Here is a 21,279-nt window from a genome sequence, read left to right on the forward strand (position 1 = left end):
ATTGAGAAAAAGACAATTAATCTTATTCTGCATTTATTACTTACAATGATGCTGAGTTATATACCATTAAATGATGCAGGAATCTGCCTAAAAACCCACATTAGGGGAAATTACATGCTTAAATCAATACTGCATAATATTAAGGCTGAAATGTTAATTCACGTAACATAACGTTATTACTACAGAGTTTTTATCAATACAAAACAAATCGTTTTATAAACCTTCCAATGCCTGTCTTCCCTCTAATAATCACATACGAATCTTATTTTTTATCTCTAACTCCATAATTGGACAATAGATGGTTTTGTAAAATATATCCGCAGAAAATTCAAGGTTTGGGTAAACTTCCACCTATTCTAGATACAACTATTTTCATCTGATTTAAGATTCTGTAAACTGTTGAAACACAATTTTCAACTCAAATATTGGCAGCACACAGTTAAGATATAAAACTTAAGGCTCCTCTCCTCTGCAGGCTACAGTCTCCTTTTCATCAAATCTTTACCCTAACTTTTCATACCACTTTGGCTTTTAAGGCCCCCAGATTCTTCTGTGTCTGCTCAGCACCCCGTCTCCTGGCTTCCCCTCCGCCCACAGCAGGCCCAGGTATCCGTCCATCATCTCTGCACACGAATGTCGGGGAAGCTTGACTTCTCAGGAGCCCCCGAGGAGTCCTTGGACATGAGAAACCCCCAATGGCGGTCTCCCTCCCATGTCCTGGAATTGATTTTGAGAAGACAGGCGTGCAGCCACAGGATAGGAAGGTCGGCCCCAGTGGAGGGCTTGTGAGAAATTTCTCCTCAATAATAACAGAGACAAAGCAGGTAGAGTTTTCCTGGTTCATGTCACGTCCTGTTCCTGTTGGGCCCTTTGGGACCACGTGCCGTGACCCCGCGATGTCGGCAGGTGAGCTCACGATGAGCAGAACGGGGACCTGGAGAAGTGGGAGTCCTTACCTGTGTCTCCGGGGCTCTGCAGCGACCGACGCTGGAGTCTCACTGCCCTGAGGGTTTTTGCTTTTTAAACAATACACGTCCTTCTAGTCTCAGCCACTTTGAACTGGAGTTTTCTTTTATTTATGAGTGGAGGTTTCAAAGCCTATCATTTATTTTAGAGACATGTGATGCCAAATTTAAAAGATGAGTCTGAAATTTAATTTTATTTGACTACTATGATGATGTTAGTTATAAATTTAAAATTTTATAAAGTTAGAAATACAGGGTGGGGCAAAAGTAGGTTTATAATTATGAGTGCGGGAAACACAGTTTATGTCTGTATTATTATTTATCTGTGATTATGTCATTTTCCACACTAACAACAGTAACCCTGCTTTTGCCCCACCCTGTATTTTTCCAGCACTGCTCAGCGGTCGTCTAGGGCTGAGATCAGAAAGGACGGTGCTCTTTCTGGAGGGGTTAGTTCTGGATGCTAGGACTGTGTGCGCGTGTACATCCGTGGGCACCTAAGTGGGCGTCTCCGTGTGCCTGTGAGCGTGGATGCGCTAAACCCAAGGCTGCAGGCCGACGGTGCTCGTTACAGGTAGTCGTCTGTGTACCTGTTAAACCGTAACATGCACGGATCTGCTGAACCGAAGGCCTGGGTCAGCCGTCCTGCAATTCAGTTACATCGCCTGCTATGTAGACTCAGTTTATTACGGGACGTGATTAGAAAGTGGTCATAAATTTGGCATCAAGATACAGATTCCTCTGTATAACTCTTTTTAAAAGTTGTTTTTCACCTTTCTGGAAAAAGTAAAAAAGAAAGAAGAACCTGTGTGCAGTTTCCATGAAAGAAGCCGGAATGAGGACAACAGTGTTACTCAGGATTAGGACACCCCAGTAGGGTTTTTCCCCTTCATCTAAATCAACAGACATTAGGCTATTCTTTCAAGCCCAGTATATTTAATATCTACTGTACCTAAAACAGAAGCATGCTTTGTGCAGAATTACTCAGACTGGCTGTCACCACAGGGCAGTTCTGTTGATACTGAAGTGACCATCCACATGCTCCCCTATTTTGCATCCAGCTTGCCCACCTCAGTTATCCAGGTTCTTTATTATTCATTGTGGTCTTTTCACTGTTTTGAGTGATGCTTAATAGTCATTATCCCTGGTCACTCTCTCCTTTCCGTCAGAATGTTCCAGCCTCATGTGGCTGGCCCTACGGTCGTGTGGAGGTGGGGCTGGTTTTCCATTTTCCACTGAAAGCGAACATTTGTCATTTTCTAACTCATGCCAGACAATGCCGAGAGAAACGCCAGTTCTGGGAATTGAACATTTATTTTTGTCTTGTATTAATGGTGAGAGCTCTGATAGTTTATAAAAAAAATTAGGAAAAAATCGTTTCTGCAATTCCATTTGAATTAGCCACCAGTCATATCGCCATCACCGTAACTAATGGCCCATACGACCCTCGGAAGCAAACAAAAATAAACAACACAGCGATGTTTAATAACAGCCTGCACCGAATGTAAGAACACAAAAGGTCAGTGTATTGCCCAGGTGTTCAAGGGCAACGACAAACTACTACATAGAGTCACAGCGGAGGTGACTGAGTGACTTGTCTTCGGTTCTAGACCTGCCACCTGCCTCGCCCTCCCCCCGCCCCAGTCTACTCTCCACTAAGCAACTTGAATACAGTTTTAAAAATATAAATTTAAATCTAACCATGCTACCCATCTGGCTTTCCACCACGATGAGCCCCGTGTTCATGGCCCGGGCCCCCCGCTGCCCCCGCCGTCCCCTCTCCGGGCGCAGGGCAGCTCGGCGCTTTGAACGCCAGGCCCGTCTGTCCGCAGCGTCTTTCCCCGGGGCCTTTGCAGAGCCGCGTCTTTCTCGGTCTTCGGTTCTCCGGCCAAGTGTCAAGTTCTCAGGGAGCCCTTCCTGGGTGACCGGCCGGGCAGTGGCCTGTGGTCTGGCCATCTGTCTCCATTTTGTTGACCGTAATCGCCCACTAGACGGAAAGACTCACGTTCCCCATCCCCACCACCCCGTCCACGCCTACAGCTGGCGGAAAGGACGACACTGAGCGTTTCAAAGGGGTCTCTTCCCTAAGGGAAGGGGACACCGACTCCAAACCGAGCGGGAGAGCCGCGCACGAGGAACAGACACGCGACGGGGGCCATCTCTCCCTCAGCTTCGCGGATGCCGACCATTCGCCCCCATTGCGACTCGGGCAGAAAAAGCACTTTCAGTAATTTTATTGAGACAGTATGATTGCAACACTATTTTGAAACAATGACTTGCTCGAAAAGTACTGTTTCCGATGTCATCCTCAGCTCTTGAAAAGTGACCCGTGTTGGCTATGGCGCGGCTCCCCCAGCCGACGGCTGACTCCCCGGGCCTGCGTCGGCAGCTTTCTCACTGCCAGTCTGAAGCAGTAACAAACATTTGTTGGATTTTAAAGAGCTCATCATACTTATGTTTGAAAAATTCAGCTCTTTTTCTTTAGTGATTGATCTCAAAATGAGGCTACAACGGAGCTAGGGCTCGGTCAATGGGACCACTCAGAATTAGACCGTTCGGAAACGCCGCGCCGTGTCACACACACGCAGTTACATTTGACATCCAGAAGCCGGGGGAAGAAAAGGCTGTTTGATGCTTCTGTTTCTGACTTAGAATTTTGTCGTTTCCTTTGGAGGAGATTCTCCACTTCCACGAGGCAGAGGACTCTGCTCTGCGAATTTCTGTTCAGCATCTTTAGAGGAGAAGCGGTGCTGAGGAAGCCGCCGAGCTGAGGAAGCAGATCTTGTACTTTCCTTTTAAAAGCCTGCAAAGCGTCTTTCACATGAAAACACATACACAGCCCGGCCGGCCAGGCTCGGTGGTTGAGCATCGACCTAGGATCCAGACCGCGGTTCGATTCCCGGTCAGGGCACAGGCCCGGGTTGTGGGCTCGATGCCCAGTCGGGAGCGTGCAGGAGGCAGCCGGTCAATGACTCTCTCTCATCATTGATGTTTCTCTCTCCCTCTCCCTTCCTCTCTCTGAAATCAAGAAAGATACATTTAAAACAAAACAAAAACACATACATGCTTTTTCATGTGCATGATGAAATAATAAACGTTAACATAATAATTGTCTAAGTATGTAACAACATTTCAAAATTATAGCAAATAATTATTCTATATTATTTCTGTACGGAGGAAGTTTTCTGGAAAAAGTAATATTGCAAAACAAAGCAAAAAGAAATAAATAAAGGCTTAAACTTGTTTGTCACGCCTCCCACACTAAAAATGATAAGGTGGCCGGAACATCTTACAGAGGAGGGGAGTGTGTTGCACTGGCTGGAGGATCTCAGATTCTCGGGAATCACATCAAACGGCCCCGGTTGCTGAACGGCCGCTGGGTGACAGTCGGGGGGAAACACACGCAGCCGGACATGCTCGCTGGCCACGCAGTCGCGCTCGGAGCTTCAGTTTCAGGCGAAGCAAAAGACGGAGTTAGCAGCCTGTCCGCAGCGCGCCGCCTAACGGACAGACAGACGTGCAGACGCGGTCGAGCTGGCTGACTGAGTTCGTCCAGCTTCGGCGCCGAGCGGTCACCCAGCGCCGCGTTCAGGCGGGTGCTCGGCGACAGGTGCGAGAGTGACGCAGCACCCAAGTCGCTGGATCACTGGAATCTCATGACTGATCGAGGACATCTGTGTTGACGGTGCAAAGTCAATGGTGAATGAAACTGCTGACGCCTGAACACAACTCGAGAAAACGGCGCCCACTCCGCCGTCAGCATTCCCCGCATAACTTCCCCCGCGCATCGGGGGGTGGAGGACGGTTTTGCTGAAAAGCCTCCTTGAGGGGCCTGGCCCAGCAGCCCAAGCTCAGTGCTCAGGGCGTCGGCCGGATGCGCCAAGGCTGCAGGTTCAATCCCCGGTCAGGGCACATACGCGAATCAACCAGTGAAGGCAGAAATAAGTGGAACCACAAATCGATGTTCCTCTCTCCCTCTCCCTCTCTCTTTAAATCAATTTTTAAAAAGTCTCCTTGATGAAGCACTAAAAATTGCTTTTTTTTTTTATTTAAAATTTCGAGTGCACATCTTTGCTTCAGGCTGAACATAGTGAATCAGTTGACTTTAAGGGACTTAAACAATTGACAACATTGGCTGCAAGTGATCAAATTCAAGCTTGAGGCAAAGGGAAAGGAATCCATCACTGTGCACTTGACAGCCTCTCCATCCTTAAGAATTTTTAAGGGCGAGTGTTGAGATGAACAAATACGATTTTTTATCTTAAGTAATGAAATGTGTCAACATTTGGAAGATACGTATAGCAGTGACCCAATAACTGTCAGCGAGGAATGTTAGTAACACAAGATGTTAAACAGCCTCACGTGGGTGGAAGAGGCGCTCAGAGAGTGAAATACATGGATAGGTCTTAATGTAACAGGACATAAAAATTCACTGATATAGTTTCACGTTCCTCATTGCAACTAACCTAACCTTTGAGGAACCATCGCGTTTTGAGGTTTGAAGTAGTATCCATGTGAAAAGGCCACGAAAATACCTTTTCTTTTGCCAACTACTTTTCTCTATGAGTCTGAATTTTCCTGGTGTACTTCATCCATAAAGACACACCGCAGCAGATTTAATGCAGAGGTAGATGGGAGCATCTAGTTGCCTTCTAATAAACCTGACAGTAAGTAGATTTACAAAAATGTGAAACAATGTAATTATCTGTTTATTACTTTAATATTTATTAATTAATATTTCAATGTTAATCAATGTTTAGAAAATATACGATGTTAACACGTAATTGGTTTATTCGTGTAATTTTCCTATGTATTAATAAATAGCTATTTAAAATTTTATCCATTTAAATGTATAATATGATAAATATTGAATGATATAGCTACATAAACCAAAGCACTTTGAGGTCTTCATCTAAGAATTTTTTGTTTTCTTTTTGTTTTTGTTTAAAATATGTTTTTATTGATATCAGAGAAAGGAAGGGAGAGGGAGAGACAGAAACACCAATGATGAGAGAGTCATTGATCAGCTGCCTCCTGCACGGCCCAGGCATGTGCCCTGACCAGATTCAAACCCGTGACCTCCTGGTTCATAGGTCAACACTCAACCACTGAGCCACGCCGGCCAAGGAGGGAATAAGAATTTGACACCCAAATATTTCAGAACTTCTGCCCTAACTGGCCCCATCTTGGCATCACAAATAAATGCCTTCTCCCAACAAACCTCTAAGTTACACTTTCTTCACTCAGGCCTGTGCAAGGCCTTTGTTTCACATCCCCAAGGAATGTCCACAATGCTGGCCCTGCTTTGGACGGACTTTCAGTACATCCTGATTGCCTGGTTAGACTATGACTGAATCCCATCAGGGGTGTCTTTGTCTTACAAATGACCAAAATGGGGGCTCTACAACTTTAGAAAAATGCAGCTTGTTTTAACCTACAACCTAAATAACTTAATTGCTATCTCTGTATCTCAAATCAGTAAATATTTCTAAAACTTACTAATTTTTTTAGCTATAATGAAGATGCTGTTGGTCTACAGTTCAAGTAGGTCATACACCGCAGAACAGAGACAGTCCCAGAACACCTAGGGGGGGATGTAATTGCCTGACTTGGCCAAGTAACGACATTTACAAAACCCTATTACAGAAATCAACTCTGATCCTTTGATATGTTTGCAGTGCACAACTCAACTCCCTGAGAGCTAGTCTTAGAGAAAGCTAATCAATACTTTCCTCAAATGTTCACAACCTCACACATCTCGAATTATGTCGAGCGCGGTCCACAATGTCTCCACTTCTCACCGTTGCCTTCTGAGGGCCCTGGAACGGCTGTGGGCGTGTGGTCATCACACCCGCCAGGGCCTCGGTACCCGCCCGCGTCGAAGGCCACTCTCCCGTTTCCATCCTTCCCCGCTCTGCGGCCCATCCTGCTGTGGATCCCTCGCTATCTACTCAAGATTGAAAAGCACCATGTTTGTAGCTTTTGAAACCAGTTCACCGAATTTAAGATGCTGTTTTAAAATTAATTGCAAAGAAAATCTTGACAGCACAGTACTAAAATAGTTTGTCTCATCATATTTTAAGAATCTGATTTCTTTTACTCTTGTCTAGAAGCGGCATCACCCCAGTAAAACATCATAGCTCAATATTTTAAAACTTTTTGTTAAAGGTTTACTGTTACCTCTAAGTATTGGGTTGGCAATTATAGCTCCACATAGAGTTTGCCTTCCAGTCTTAATGGCAGCAGGGAGTTCACATATCATGATTTCTTTTTTCCTGCTCTGACATAAAATTTACTCATATAGGAAACTTAGGAGTCAACCCAGGTGTTCAAGGATTTCAGGAAGTTTGCAAGGTCTTTAAAATATTACTGATATTTGCCTGGCTCGTACGGATTGCTGCTTCCTCATTTTATTTACTTGGCTGTGGTATATGAAGTTTCCTCATGACGCTTGCATTCATATTTTTAAATAAATTGGGAACGAAACTCTCAGAAGTGAGTGCGCAGAAGCTGGACTTTGCTCATGTTCACATTAAATAGGCTTTTGCAGTGCTCGGTGTTGATCCTCATGGGCAATAGTATTGTTTTATGGGGAAAATATGCATTTACTCGGCAGGAAAAAAAAAACAACTTGAGGGAAGAACTCATTAGAAAGACAAAAGAATGCTAAAGACATTCCAATAAGTTCCATAAATGAAACAGATTGTTCAAAACTGGCGTTTGTGTCTGCATATTTGAATTAGCTACCATAGAACATATATTTTTTTCTGTCCAAGATAAACCAGGGAAGTCTTTTTTTTTTTTATGTTTTTAATCCTCACACGAGAATATGTTTTTATTGATTTTAGAGAGAGAGGGAGAGAGAGAAACATCAGCGTGAGAGAGAAACATTGATCGGTTGCCTCCTGCACCCACCCGGACCAGGGATTGAACCTGCAGCCTGGGTAGGCGCCCTGATGGGGATGGAAGCCCTGGCCCTTGGGGACGTGGGATGACAGTCCACCCAACTGAGCCGCGCAGGCCAGGGCACCGGGGAAGCTCCTGAGGGTCACTAGCAACCCGCACGCCCGCGTTCACGCACCCAGTGGGTCCGCCTGAAATCACACAAACCCCGGAACGAACGAGGCCCCTCTGAGCACCCCCCGCGGGAGCCGGGGGCGCCGACACTTAGCAACACGCCTCCCATCCCTCTCCGCTCCATCGCCTCCGCTCCTCTCCCCACGGCCCCGCGCACCGCAGCTCAGGCTGGCCGACCGGCGATCGCGGGGCGCGGAGCCGTGGGCAGAGAGGGCGGGGCTGCCGCAGGGCAGGGGTAAGGGCTGGGCCTGGGCTTCTGTGCCCCCGAGACTCAGGCCGTGAGTGACTCTCCCCGATGCCAGGGGGGCCCGGAGCAGATGACGGCGTTGCTCGGGGACCGGCTAGCGAGTGCGCACGTGGCTGCAGAGGTGGGGCATGCTGCTGGCCGGGGCCTGAGTGTGGGGGTGGCACCCCAAGTTGTGTGTGTGTGGGGGGGGGGCAGTATCCTCACATCAGCCTCCTTCACCCCACTGTGTCACTGTGGGCTAAATAAAGGATGTCACTGAAAAGGAAAAAAGTTAAAACATTAGGTTTTCTCAATTTTATTTAAAAATTTAAATGCCAGTATCATGAGAAAGCCTTACAGTTACAGCTGAGTAAACACACCGTGGACACGGTAAAGCTGCGCAGGCCGGGCAAAGGCGGCCTCGAGCCCGGTCTTTCGTGCTTCCTGACTTCGGTGAGCCCCACCCCTTCTCAACAGGGCTGGGAAGGCCTTTACCTGGCAGCACTGGGGGCACTCCCTGTTGGTGGCCTTGGCAAGGATGCCAGCGTGGAGGTGCCAGGCGCCAGCAGCGCAGGAGGGCCTGGGAGCCACCACGGGACTTGGGGCGGGAGCAGGGCTGCCGGGCGAGAGGCTGGAGGGAAGGCACACGGGCGCCCCTCCTGACAAACCCTGGAGACGCCCACGGAGTGAGCAGAACAGGGTGTTTCTGCCAGTCCCGAGACAGGGCTGAAGTCACCCTGTTCTGTCTTTAAAAGCCGGCGTGGCCTCACTTCCAAGGCACAACTCTCGCCGAGGCCGAGTCCTAGCCATCCGCCTGCTCTTCAAAGCCACAAAATGCGGGGACAGGCTGTTTTATAAAAGCCACGTGCAGTGAGTGATGATGCAGAAAAGCTGAGTGGAAAGAGACACTAAATGATACACCAGCCGAGTAGTTTCTAAAATCTTACATGATGATATTATGGCCAACACAATGGATTTAAAAGCAAAACCAGAACATACAACCGAAAAGGAGGTCGGGTATTAACTTTGAAAAGAATTCCCCGGGAAGATTTAGTGACGCTGAGCTGTATTATGTAACAGTTACCGACAGGACCCTCCCCTCTCAGGCACCGACGACCTTCCCTCTAAGAGGTTAGATAAAAATATCCCCGGGCAGGGTGCCGCGAGGCGTCGGGCCTGCCCAGTCGGTCACAGGCAACGCCACAGACCCCCTCCAGCACGACTGCTCTAGGACATGAGTTCTCCCATCCAAACACAATTCGGAATTTTGGCTCCTGGGTGAAAAAATATCTGAAATAGTATTTTAAAAATATACCTAAAATATCACTGCTGCTCTAAAGCCATTATTTACAAAATGAAATAAAACTGTTGCTGCTTCACTGTTTATCCTGCGCCCTGCGCTTATCTCCGCGGGACAGCATCTAACTTTGGGCTCAATCAAGAGCTCACCTCACTTCCCCAAACGCTGAGATCGCCAGAGAATTCCTGCAGAAAACTCTGACATGCTTCCTCCTGCACGCTCACAGATGCCCAGACAATGCCCGATACTCGTAAATGTCCAGGCATCTACTTTCCCTTAATATATAACAACATAAACTAGGTTCAGAAAGCCCTTTTAGCTCCACTTAGCTCAGACATTACACCCAGATATTAGATCATGGTAAACTTGAGCTCATCTAAATAGGCAGAAGCCACTAAAAAAACATGTCTAACGTGGCAGCTGGAAACGAGGTCTTTCAGATGCATGCAGCTGTTTGAGAATTAAAAGAATCCTTACTTACTTGCAGTCTTCTCTATGAGTAACCTTGGCCCATTTTAAGTAGAGGGGAATTAATATTTATAAAAAGTTTCAAAATCCTTTCATCTCTATCTATTGCATCTCTTTGGTGCCCCTGGTAACCGTGTTCCCAATGTCGCAGTGATTCGGGGGGTTTCAGCGGATGAGTATTCCACTTGAGAACACAAGTGATCAGGATCAGGGCCCGTGTCGAACCACATGTGAAAAAAGACCAGAGCTCCTCAAACCCTCTGCCTCTGAGGAAGAATTATTTCAGGAGTGCCACCTCCCTCTCGGTGAACTGGAGAGAACTGTAGATGCTGGAGCTCCAGACAGAGCAAGACTAGGGTGCACTTGGACCCCAAACCTGTCATCTGAGGACTGTGAGAATCAAGCATTTTTCTAGCCCATATCAAATATAACTCGAAGAGTTCACTGAAATGTATGTTAGAACTTTTAGTAGTGCTACACTGACATTTTACAAGTATTCGTATAATTATCAAAATCGTGTTGCATTATAAAAACCCTGAGCGATTCCTGCGCCCTTGGGCTGCAGATGAACACCCAGCTGTTTACTGAGACACTGGCTAAATCCAGACTCTCTTTGCACAATTTTCTATCATTCAAATATAAGAGTGCCTAGAGTTATTTCATTGAAAAGTCTGAAAATAATCCAAGGTTTCTCCAAAGTAATGGCCTAACGTAGCGTAAATCAATATCATGAATATTAGGTCAGAAGGGAGAGTCAGGTCTCTCTTATTTAGTGAGAGTGTGATTGATGAGGCCTGTCAGTTATACGCCCTCAGACGCTTCATTCTGATCAGTCGTTAGCCTTCTCCTGATTACCGGAGCTGAAAACTTAAAAAACAAAATTAACTTCACTTCTTCACGCTTTCCTTCCACCAAAAAGACACCAAGAGCTTTCGATTATTCTCTGTGAAATCTCTCACTACCAACCTCCCTTTCCCTGCCCACTGCGGTCTCCGTAGTCCCAGCCTCACCACCTTAGGGCATCCGAGGCCTAGCCAGCCTCCTGGCCTCAGTCCTTCCCTCCCCCAGGGCTCTGCGTGTAATGCTTGAGCTCGGCTGACCTTAAAGGCTTGTGGCCAACACCAACCGCCAATCGTGGAAGTGAGGGCTTTGGACCGTCCCTGTGCTGGTCCTCACATGACACGCACTGTCAGCCGACAGAAATATGCAGGGTTTCTGTTTTAATGCACTAAATTTGAGGTTTGTTTGCTTTTTAACCCAACCAAGGTTGAAACAAATACCAAAAGATTGCTGATATTGAGAAACCCACCTACAGAGATTGAAATAGGATGTGATAAGTAACCTTAAGATGGCCCTCGATGCTCCACGTCCTAGGACCTGTGCCCTGGTGTCACTGCTGCCCTGGTCTGTGAGCTCCGGACTCACTTCCAGCAACGGCGATGGGGTGTAACCTGTAAGGTTTCTCACAGAGACAGTGACTCCCAGCTCGCTCTCTGTCTGTCTGTCTCCCATTTGCTCTGAGGAAAGTCAGTTCTCATACTGTGAACTACCCAACAGAGAATCCCACAAAGCAGGGAAATTCTGACTTGGACCAAAAGCCACTGAGGACCGAGCCACGGTGACGCTGATGTGAGTGACCCAGGAAGTGCATCCGCACCCAGCTGAGCCTTGAGATGACAGAATTTATCTTGCACACTGAGCTACGGACCCTTTTTCTGATGTCTTAAATAACACTAGCCTCTGGCTGGCACACAGGAAGGAGATCGGATCCTTGTACTTTGGGATTCTTAGTTATTATTAATCAAAAATACCATATGAAGATGAAAAATGAAACTAAAGAATACCTGCACATTTAGCAATGATTGTTTGGAAATTAGCAGGGATACTACTCAAAATAAATCTGATCATGATACGTATTCACTTTTGAAGACTCCTGAAGTCAATAAAATCTTCAACTAAAAGTATAAAAGTATCTCCTGCACTTGCCTCTTGTAATTTCAGGATATTAAAGAAAATATCGACAACATCATATACAAGGGGCTCTGCGTCGGGCGCGACGCGCAGCGGGGGCCGTTCCGCCGCGACGGGCCGAAGCTGCGCCTGCCCGGGCCGCGTGGGCAGGTGTAGACGCTCCTCGCCAGAAAGCTACGCAGTCCCGCCTCCAGGACAGGACGCTCCCCTCGCCGCTGTGAGCCTGTTTTTTGGAAAACAAGACTTGACTCAACCTGGTATTTTCAGAGTCTAAACTTAAATGTGAGGTATTTTTTATTCCAGAGGAGCCATCACTGATTGAGATGTTATGACTGACTTAAGAATTAAAGTTTCATATTACTGTATTATTATTTATATTAGGATGGTTCCTTGGGAAAAATTATAGCATAAGATACTAGGTGAGTTATAATTTATCAAACAATTGTCTTGTTGATCTATTAGTCAAATAAAGCAAACAAGCAACACATTCTTTTGAAACTCCCATGATAGTCATTGTAATTTTATTACATGTATAATTTTCCAATATTAACAGCACAAAGAAATTAAAATTAGCTAAAACAGAAAACAGAAGTATACACATGTATATATACATATATGCATGTACCTGTGTGAGTGTGTGTACATGTACACTGTTCCTAAAACACACAGGCATACCTCTACAGTAAGTCCTATCTTCCACCGAGTTAGGTGGAAATGTTGACAAGCGCCACGGACTTGCCATTTCTTCTTTGTATTTATTGTTTCTCTGCCACTGACTTGAGCCCTGACAGATCTGAGTCTTTGCTGATTTTCTCCCTCCTCCCTCTCTCCTTCCTCTCCACTTACTTTCTCTTTTCGCTGTGTCTCTGAACTTTCTTTCCCATTTTTGGTGAGAATTACCCTGGAGAACTCCACACACGGACCTAGCAATCATGCGGCGATCACGTCCAGCTCAGCAGGAATAACAGAGGCCTGCCACGGAAAACGGTGCCACGGAAAGCGGTGCCACGGAACACGGAGCCACGTCCATTCCGATGATGGACATACACTCACAGCCAACCTGAGTGACTTGTATATTTGATATCGCTGACTTACAGAAAAAGGAAGCTCCTAAAGTGCCAGGTAAATGCCGAGATGTTGAGAATCAATCAACACTTTACAATTAAGAAATACTACGATTGCCAAAATGTTTTACATCAATGTTGGATTTGTTTTAAAATGAGATGCATTCAGAATGTTACCAAATTTTTCCCTCATAATAAAGCCTTTCATTAAACTTTGGAATGCCAACACTGAAATATATAATAAAACCTAGATTTAAGGAAACTAACAAGATATTTAAAAACATTAAGTCATAACAAAATTGTAATTTAATTTGTTAATTTACGTGTTGAAAATTCCTTTTCTTAAACATTTAAATTTCTTATTGTCAACCATCATGAAAATTTCGACATGAGTGATGCAGCAAAAATAAAATAATATTACGCTTAAAAGGCAATGTTAAATGTAGAGAAATTTCTAAATAAAATATGCTGAAAGCAAAATGGTATACTTTATCTTTAAATATATAAAATTGATTTTGAATTACATTTGATGTGAAAAAGACTGTGATTTTTATGATGTTAAATTTAAATATATCAAGACCTATTTTTCTTAGCTTATTTTAATTAGAGAAACAATTCCCAGTCTCTACTTGAAAACGTATTTTGTTGGCGAGAGACGCATGCAATAAAAACTCAAACATGCAGATGTCACCCTGGCACCGGGAAGATGAAAGGCTTCTGGTTCAGCTTTTGTGCTACAAGGAAGTGAAGACTACGTTTCACCTTAAAGCTACATGAGTGGAAAAAACCAAATTTATAAGGTACCTTAGAGGAGCCTTTTGACATACAGATACTCCACTAATGTTCACTTAATTTATACAGAGAAAATGAGAAGAGAATGAATGATTTGTACATGTCATGTTTCAGGAAAGACTAACAGTCAGTGTGCTAGGATTAAATTTTACAAGCTCGTGTTTCTAAAATTTCAGCTCATTGCGATGTACCTCAAGGGGAGCAATTAAACGGAGAGATGGGCAAGTTGGGAACCACGCCTGCGGGAAGGGAAACCCGTCGCAGAGCACGCAGCCTGCCCTGTCCTTTGCTGTCTTGACCTAACTACACAGCAGGACCCTGCTCCTCTCCACCCCAGCCCGCTGGCTGTCCTACTACTAGTTCTGTTTGTTCAACAGACTTCTGAGCTCCTTCTGAAGCTTTGAAAACTTCCAGGAGGGTCTGACAGTTAATGGGCCAACCTGATGGGCCACGACCAGGTGCCCAGACATCTGGCCTGACATGGTACTAGGTGTGTCTGTAGGGTGTTTCTGGGCGACATTGGTCTTTGAATCACAGAGAGTAAAGAAGATGCCCTCCCAGGTGCGGGCGGCCTCATCAGTGGATTAGTTGAAGACCTCAAGAGGGCAAAAAGGGACCAGAATAGGACAGTAAGTCCTCTTGCCAGGCCACTGAGCCGAGACTGAAACATTGGCTCTGCTGGGTCTGGAGCCTGCCAGGTTCTGACTGTCACTACGCCTTTGGCCCTCTCAGTCCCCAGGCCTTTGAATGTGGGTTATATCTACACCACCAGCTCTCCTGGGTCTCCAACTGTGGATACGTAGACTTCTCAGCCCCCATGCCACGTGAGCCAAGCCCTGCCCACACACCGTATACGTAGGCATCTATAACTGATTCTGCTGGTCTGAAGAACCCTGACCAAGAGGCTTCATGACCGGTCCCTGCCTGTCTTTCTTGCCCATCACCTGCCCAGGGAACAGCCCTAACTCGCCTGAGACAGCTCACCCTGCCTGACACCCTCTACCTTCTCGATTCCTTAGCTCCCGATTTGTTGTCTCCTGGAGCCGAGCCTCCAGTGACCTTCATGTCCTTCTCTTTATATAAGTAAATAAAAGTGTGGGGCTCAGTTGCAGGAGAATCCTACAATGTATAGAAAGCCTGTGTGATGTGTCAGGCCCTGTGTAAAAACATTACCATCAATGGTCTCATTAAACCTCAAAATAATACTTAACTCATGGGATGGTTATCATTCCACAGTTTAAAGTTGAAGAAAGAGAGACTGGGGTGACTAAAAAAATTGATGAAGGTCACACAGTACACACTGGGAGAAGCTGGAATTTTAATACAGGTGGAGTCCCCCCCCCATCTGCAGGGGATACGTTCCAAGACCCACTGTGGATGCCTGAAAACCAGGGACGGTAGCGAATCCTGTATATACTGTGTTTCTTTTTTCCTATACGTATATACATATGATAAAGGTTAATTTATAAATCAGGCACAGGACCAGATTAACAACAATAACTAACAATAAAACAGAGCAGCTCTAACAATAGACTAAGGGCTACTAGAACACACGCACGGTGATTCCGACACATAGATCTGATAACCTCGATGGCGGGAAGCGACGGGGGCTCCAGTCTCAAGATGCTGGAAGGGCAGGGACAGGTGAGCCCCAGAGAGAGGCTAGTCATGAGGCGGCAGGTGGGTGGGGTGGGGCAGCCAGCCTCCCGTGGGCTCACGATGCCAGGAAGCTGCGGACTGCCCAATGTGCCCCGCAGGTGAGGGAACGCAGGGCACCACCCATGCCACCGGCCAGACTGCAAACGTGGCACAAATAGCAAAGACAATGGGTCAGGACACTACTGTCCTCGTGCCCCCGGCAGGTCTTGGGGCAGTGAGTGGGGAGTAGGAATCATTTGCAGAAGGGACATCCAGTGGAACTGGGCTGAATCTTGGATGACTTTTTAAAGAAGGAATTCACTGGCTAAAATGAAGTTGTCTGTTGCCAAGCAAAACTATGAGCTGAGAGTCAAGTAAACGATTTTAGCTCTGAGAGTGACATTTTCCTATGTCTGCGTTTTGTGCATCTTGTAGCTGTGAGATAAATAATAGTTGTGCTGCTGTTATCAGAATAACATAGATTGTCACAGAAATAAAAGCTGAAAACTCAACTCTTGGCCGACACTAGAAGATTTTTATGAATTATTAAATTTGTGTATACAACCTGATTTCTGGAAAAAACATGGGCATGAAAGCAGCGGTAGCAATGAATTCTCTAACCTCCCCCCCCCCCCAAAAAAAAAAAAAGATATTCAAAGCACATCCATCCAGGCCCGCTCACTTGTGTGTGGTCGGGGCTGCTTTTCCATCCAGTGGCAGAGCTGAGCATTAGCCACAGAGATGGTGTTGGCCCCATGTCCACTCTCCAGCCCTTAACCCAAGAGAAGCTCGGCGATGGGAGGACTGATTGAAAAGAACCAGTGGGCCTGGCCAGTGTGCCTCAGCGGTTGGGCCTTGACCCATGAGCCAGGAAGTCAGGGTTCGATTCCTGTTTGATTCCTGTGGGGGCACATGCCAGGGTGGTGGGCTCAATGCCCAGGAGAGGGTGTATGGGAGGTGGCCAATCAATGACTCATCGACGATGTTTCTATCTCTCCCTCTCTCTCTGAAATCAATAAAAACATATTTTTTAAATTTTTCTTTAAAAAAAAAGAACCAGTGGGTTGCTCTTATGAGGGGGACTGACTTGGACTATATTTTAAAAAGATCACTCTGGCTGCTTCATGGAACATATTTGTTCCATGGGGTTGGACTTTACTAGTAGTACACGATTTTATGCCCCTAGCATTCTGTTCTACAGAAATAATGTTTACTCATCCGAAACTCCTAAGGGATCCCATGGGCACTTTGAACGCAGGTAGAGTCTTGTGGTTTGTTTTAATCTCAACAAATACAGTTTTCAAAATTCCTGACGTATACCGGGTCCTCGTGAAATAATTGTTAAAGTAAGAATCCGCTGCCATCATGGGCTGAGACTTGGCAGGAGACAAAGCTATTTCCAATTATATTTCCATGGCATTCGATTACAACTATGTTTTTCTTCTCATGAGATCCTTGTGAGCCTCAATCTCGGAGTTATGATCTCAGACTGGATTTATTATTAGCTGGCTCTGTGCACTTGGTGCAGATGGATTAGGTGTCCCCTCTGAACAATAAGAAGTGTCCTGGGAAATGCTCGCTCACTACCAAGGACGCCCTGCAACCAGCACGGTTCCCAAATATTTATTTCATTTCTTGGGACTAGAGAAGCTACTTCAATTACCATGAAAGGGATGTGGGATTAAATATAAAATTAACATCTTCATTTTAGAATAATCGGGCAAGGACAGTTGTCAGATGTTCCCACGGACGTTCCCATAAAGGGAGGATCCCCGGCCGTGGCTCCCGAGCGGCCCGAGCAGACTCCGGGCGGGAGCAGGGGCCGCGGCTCCCGGGCCCAGCGCCTCGTGCCTCCGATTTCTGCGCAGTCAAGCTTCCCGCACGTGCACATTTTCACTTCAGGTGTGTAACGTATATGTTGCCTGTTGCTGGGGTTTTTTTCCCCTTAGACTAATTCGCTGCTCACAGTTCTTTAATCGGCGAATTTCTCTATTTTTATTGATCAGAAATGTATCTGGGTTTATTTTACCATCACGTTTTGTGTGTTCTTGATGCTCCCTTGGGTTCGCATGTCCTAGCCCCTATTTCCCTGCCTTGCATTTGATTTATAACATCTCTCCATTCCCTTTCGGTTCTTCGATGGCTTGGAAACTATAGACCATATTTCTATCCACCTTGTGCTGCTCTCAAATGTGTAAGTTACCTATTTAATGGCAACTTTCCAATATTTGCAAAAGCTCAGCAGTGGATTTGCAGAATTTTAAATAGATTGCCTACATATTTATTTGATGTTTAATGTATTCATTGTAAAATGATGATTTGAAAAGGACTTGAGGACTTCTTTCTTCATCATATGAATGACTAGAAGCTCTGAGAGGCACCACACAGCCTACGTTCCGCAGGTATACATGCAATGTTTCAAAAAGAGGCATCTCCAAAAGTAAATACTCAATAAAAAACAAAGAGATTTTAAAATGGAATTTCCATATCTAAATTTGGTAAAGATCAGAACTGAAAACTGACAATATTTAAAGAAATGATAGTCGTACATTTTTCAGGGCCACTGAAAATATGAAGCCCCCTGATCCAGAAAGTACAGCATCTTCCACCAGAAGTTCCAGCCTATTCACATGGCAACGGAATCGCTAAACACAGATGGTGAAGATAAAACCCTGAAGGGCCAGCAAAAAGGCCACATTGATTAAAGAAAACGACAGGATGATTGCAGACAGTTCAATGGCAAGAGCACAAGTCAACAGTCAAATAATATCTACTAAGACCTGGGAGAAAACTCCTGTCAACCCAGACTTGTCAGTCAGCAAAAGGATCTCCCAAGGATTTAGGGGAAATGAAAACATTTAGAGAGTAAGTAAACACAGAGGAATTTTATCTGCAAGAAACCTGTCCTAAACGAAAATCCGAGGATGCAGTTTCAAAGAAAAATGACCTGGGAACAGTCTCAAATGCAAGAAAGATCAGTAAACAAGTGGAGTAGCAAGGAGAACATTCCACATTTCCAACCACAGCACAGCTTAAATTAGAAACACATAAAAGTGCATATATTTTATTGAGAAATTGAAAACCCCATTGTTTAAAAATGGGACAAAAAAGAAATTTTAAAAAGAGTAAGAACGGAATGGTAGCGAAAGGCACCAGATCACACCTCAGTAGGAGGGAGCCGCACAATGTTCGTGAAATATAAACCCAACTTCCTGGGAATGGTCGCTCTGCTCCTGGATTTAATCAATGGACCAACCACAGTCCCAAGATTGATTTTCTTTAACAAAATGTGACAAGCTGAGTCTTTCTGCGGAAGAACCGAGGGCCAAAACTATCCAAGACACTCCAACCAGTGACTCAGTCTTATTACAATACCATTTATTAGTTTTATTATTTGCGGCACACGCCCAGCACACCTGATGTAAAATTTAAATGTATATTTAACATCCAGCTTCTACTTTGGCTGTCCAAACAGATCTATGTTTTTTTCAACCTACCATATGTTTACTTTTTGGAATATATGCAGATAATTTTCTCCTTTGCCGAAGAGCAGACTGAAACATAAATGGAATAATCGGGGCGGGAGAGGAGCCCGAGGGAAGAAAACGGCGCTGGGCCAGCACCTGCCCAGGCGCAGGGAGCCGGGCGCGTCAGGCGGGTCCACCCCGTCCCGGTGCCTCCGGGCAGCAGGGCCCTGTGCAGCGGCGACCGCGGTCTCGTTTACTTTGACACTACATTGCATTTCCCTGGGAGTGACCCGGGCAGGTTAACACGCTTCTGAATCTATTCGGAGTGTCCTCGGGGGCATCAAACAAGCGTCCCTCCGAGGAAAGGGAGGCTTCTGGTTGTGCAAAGAAAGGCGGTGATTTGTGAGAGACCAGGGCGCAGGTCCCCGAGGCTGCATCCGCCCGGTCCCCAGGTGAGCAAGGCAGCGGAGGTCAAGGGGAGTCCTGAAAGGCGCAGTATGGCTTTACCGTCCCATCCTATGTGTGACAATATACACAGGCTGGGGCGGCCTTGGCGCTGGAGAGGAAGCAGCCCCCAGGAGACAGGAATGTGGGGGGATGGAAACGGGGCTGCTGTGCTGGCAACGGGGCCACGCGCTCAGCACCCCGGACACTGTTCCCGCACTGGGAGCTGGGCCGGCAGCCAGGTGTGGGCTTCGGCAACATCAGCAGCCCCACCTGCGTCTGCAGAAAGCCACCATCCCCTCCCGGTTATTAGGCGCTGGAAGGGACTGGGGACCTCTACACGAGGATCCCAAGCAAGAAGCAGGAAACAATAATGTCAAAAATGCTTATATTTCTCCACGGGCAGATATGATAAAGAAGAATCTGCCAGGGACAGACGTCAGGATGGGTGGGGAGGAGGAGGATTTCCCCCAGGTAGAAACAAGGCGCAAGAAAACCAGCCTTAGGGCAGGTGCCTCGTGGAGCCAAGTCTTACACAAAGAGGGGACAAAATACCAACATCAAAAGTCCCCCCAGGACTCTGCACGGCCCCTCAGGTTCCACCACTACCCTCTTTCCCCTCAGTCAGTGTTCGTTTTACAGACGAGGTTCGGGAAAGATGCTCCCGCACTTACAGGCCCCAGCTGCTCAGGTTCATGGCCCACTTCCGTCTCCGCAGGTGGCCGGGAGCAGGACCTGACTTTCATTCACTTGTTACCTTGAGGGCCTAGCTCGTAAACAAGTGAGTAGCTGACTGAGGGACTAGGTATCCCCTTTAAAATCCCCGCTGGCTGTGCCATGTGCTTGTTCTTAAATTTGGATGCAATGTTCAAATAGTTCGTCATTTTCAGAAAATTAAATGAAAATGTAGCCCTACACTTTATTTTTAAAACCATTTCACAGTATCCTTGAAATATCTGGGTGACTCAAAATATTTCTAGGAAGAACATTGTTGTTTTCAATTGTTAAGAAGTCTCAGGTTCGAAATTAGGAATTTGAGCCTCGCCAGCGTGGCTCAGCGGCTGAGCATCGACCTAGGATCCAGGCGATCGGGGTTCGATTCCCGGTCAGGGCACATGCCCGGGTTGCGGGCTTGGTCCCCAGCATGGGGCGTGCAGGAGGCAGCCGATCGATCAATGACTCTCTCATCACTGATGTTTCTGTCTCTCTCTCTCCCTTTCCCTTCCTCTCTCTGAAATCAATAAAGATTTTTTTAAGTGTTTTTAAAAAAAAGAAATTAGGAGTGTGTGTCACTGTCATAGAGACGAAATTTCTTTCAGGACAATATAAATGCTTCAGGTTTTATTCACTTACACTCATTCTTCAGAAAGGGCCACTTCTAACTCACAGTGCAAACGAATGAAGCAATAGCCAAGCGGTCCTCTCTGGGCTTTTATTAACCCACACACTGCAATCAGCAGATCTTACAACTGCCTCTTGAGCTCCTAGGTAGCAGCAGGCAGCTAACGTCTCTAAGTCTTGCTGCTCAACATCTCCTGGCTCCTCAGCATCCCTAAGGGGCTGGGATGTGACCCGACGGGCCCGGTGTGTCTGCTGGCTGCGCTCGCTGGTACAGGCTGTCAGTGGTGCGCAGGCTAACGTACAGTTTATTATAATTCAATTTTCTATTTGAAATTTTATAGTTTTGGTGTTTACATACACATTTTTACTTTTACATGGTAGTGTTATAAAAAGCTGTTCCCACTATTGCTATATTTTCACCAGCAAGTGGTACTATTTCATTCTACTTTTTTTATATATGTCTTTATTGACTTCAGAGAGAGGAAGGGAGAGGGAGAGAGAGAGAAACATCAATGAGAGAGAGTCA

At 46.0% G+C, this 21,279-nt stretch overlaps 1 protein-coding gene across 4 annotated transcripts in view; it reads right to left on the minus strand.

Moving 5' to 3' along the window:
- The window catches only part of NETO1 (neuropilin and tolloid like 1), a 76,275-nt gene that overhangs the window by 26,407 nt on the left and 28,589 nt on the right, over positions 1 to 21,279 (minus strand). The window lies entirely within an intron of this gene.

Source organism: Miniopterus schreibersii, assembly GCF_964146895.1.
Source record: "Miniopterus schreibersii genome assembly, chromosome: 10".
NCBI classification, from domain to species: Eukaryota; Metazoa; Chordata; class Mammalia; order Chiroptera; family Miniopteridae; genus Miniopterus; species Miniopterus schreibersii.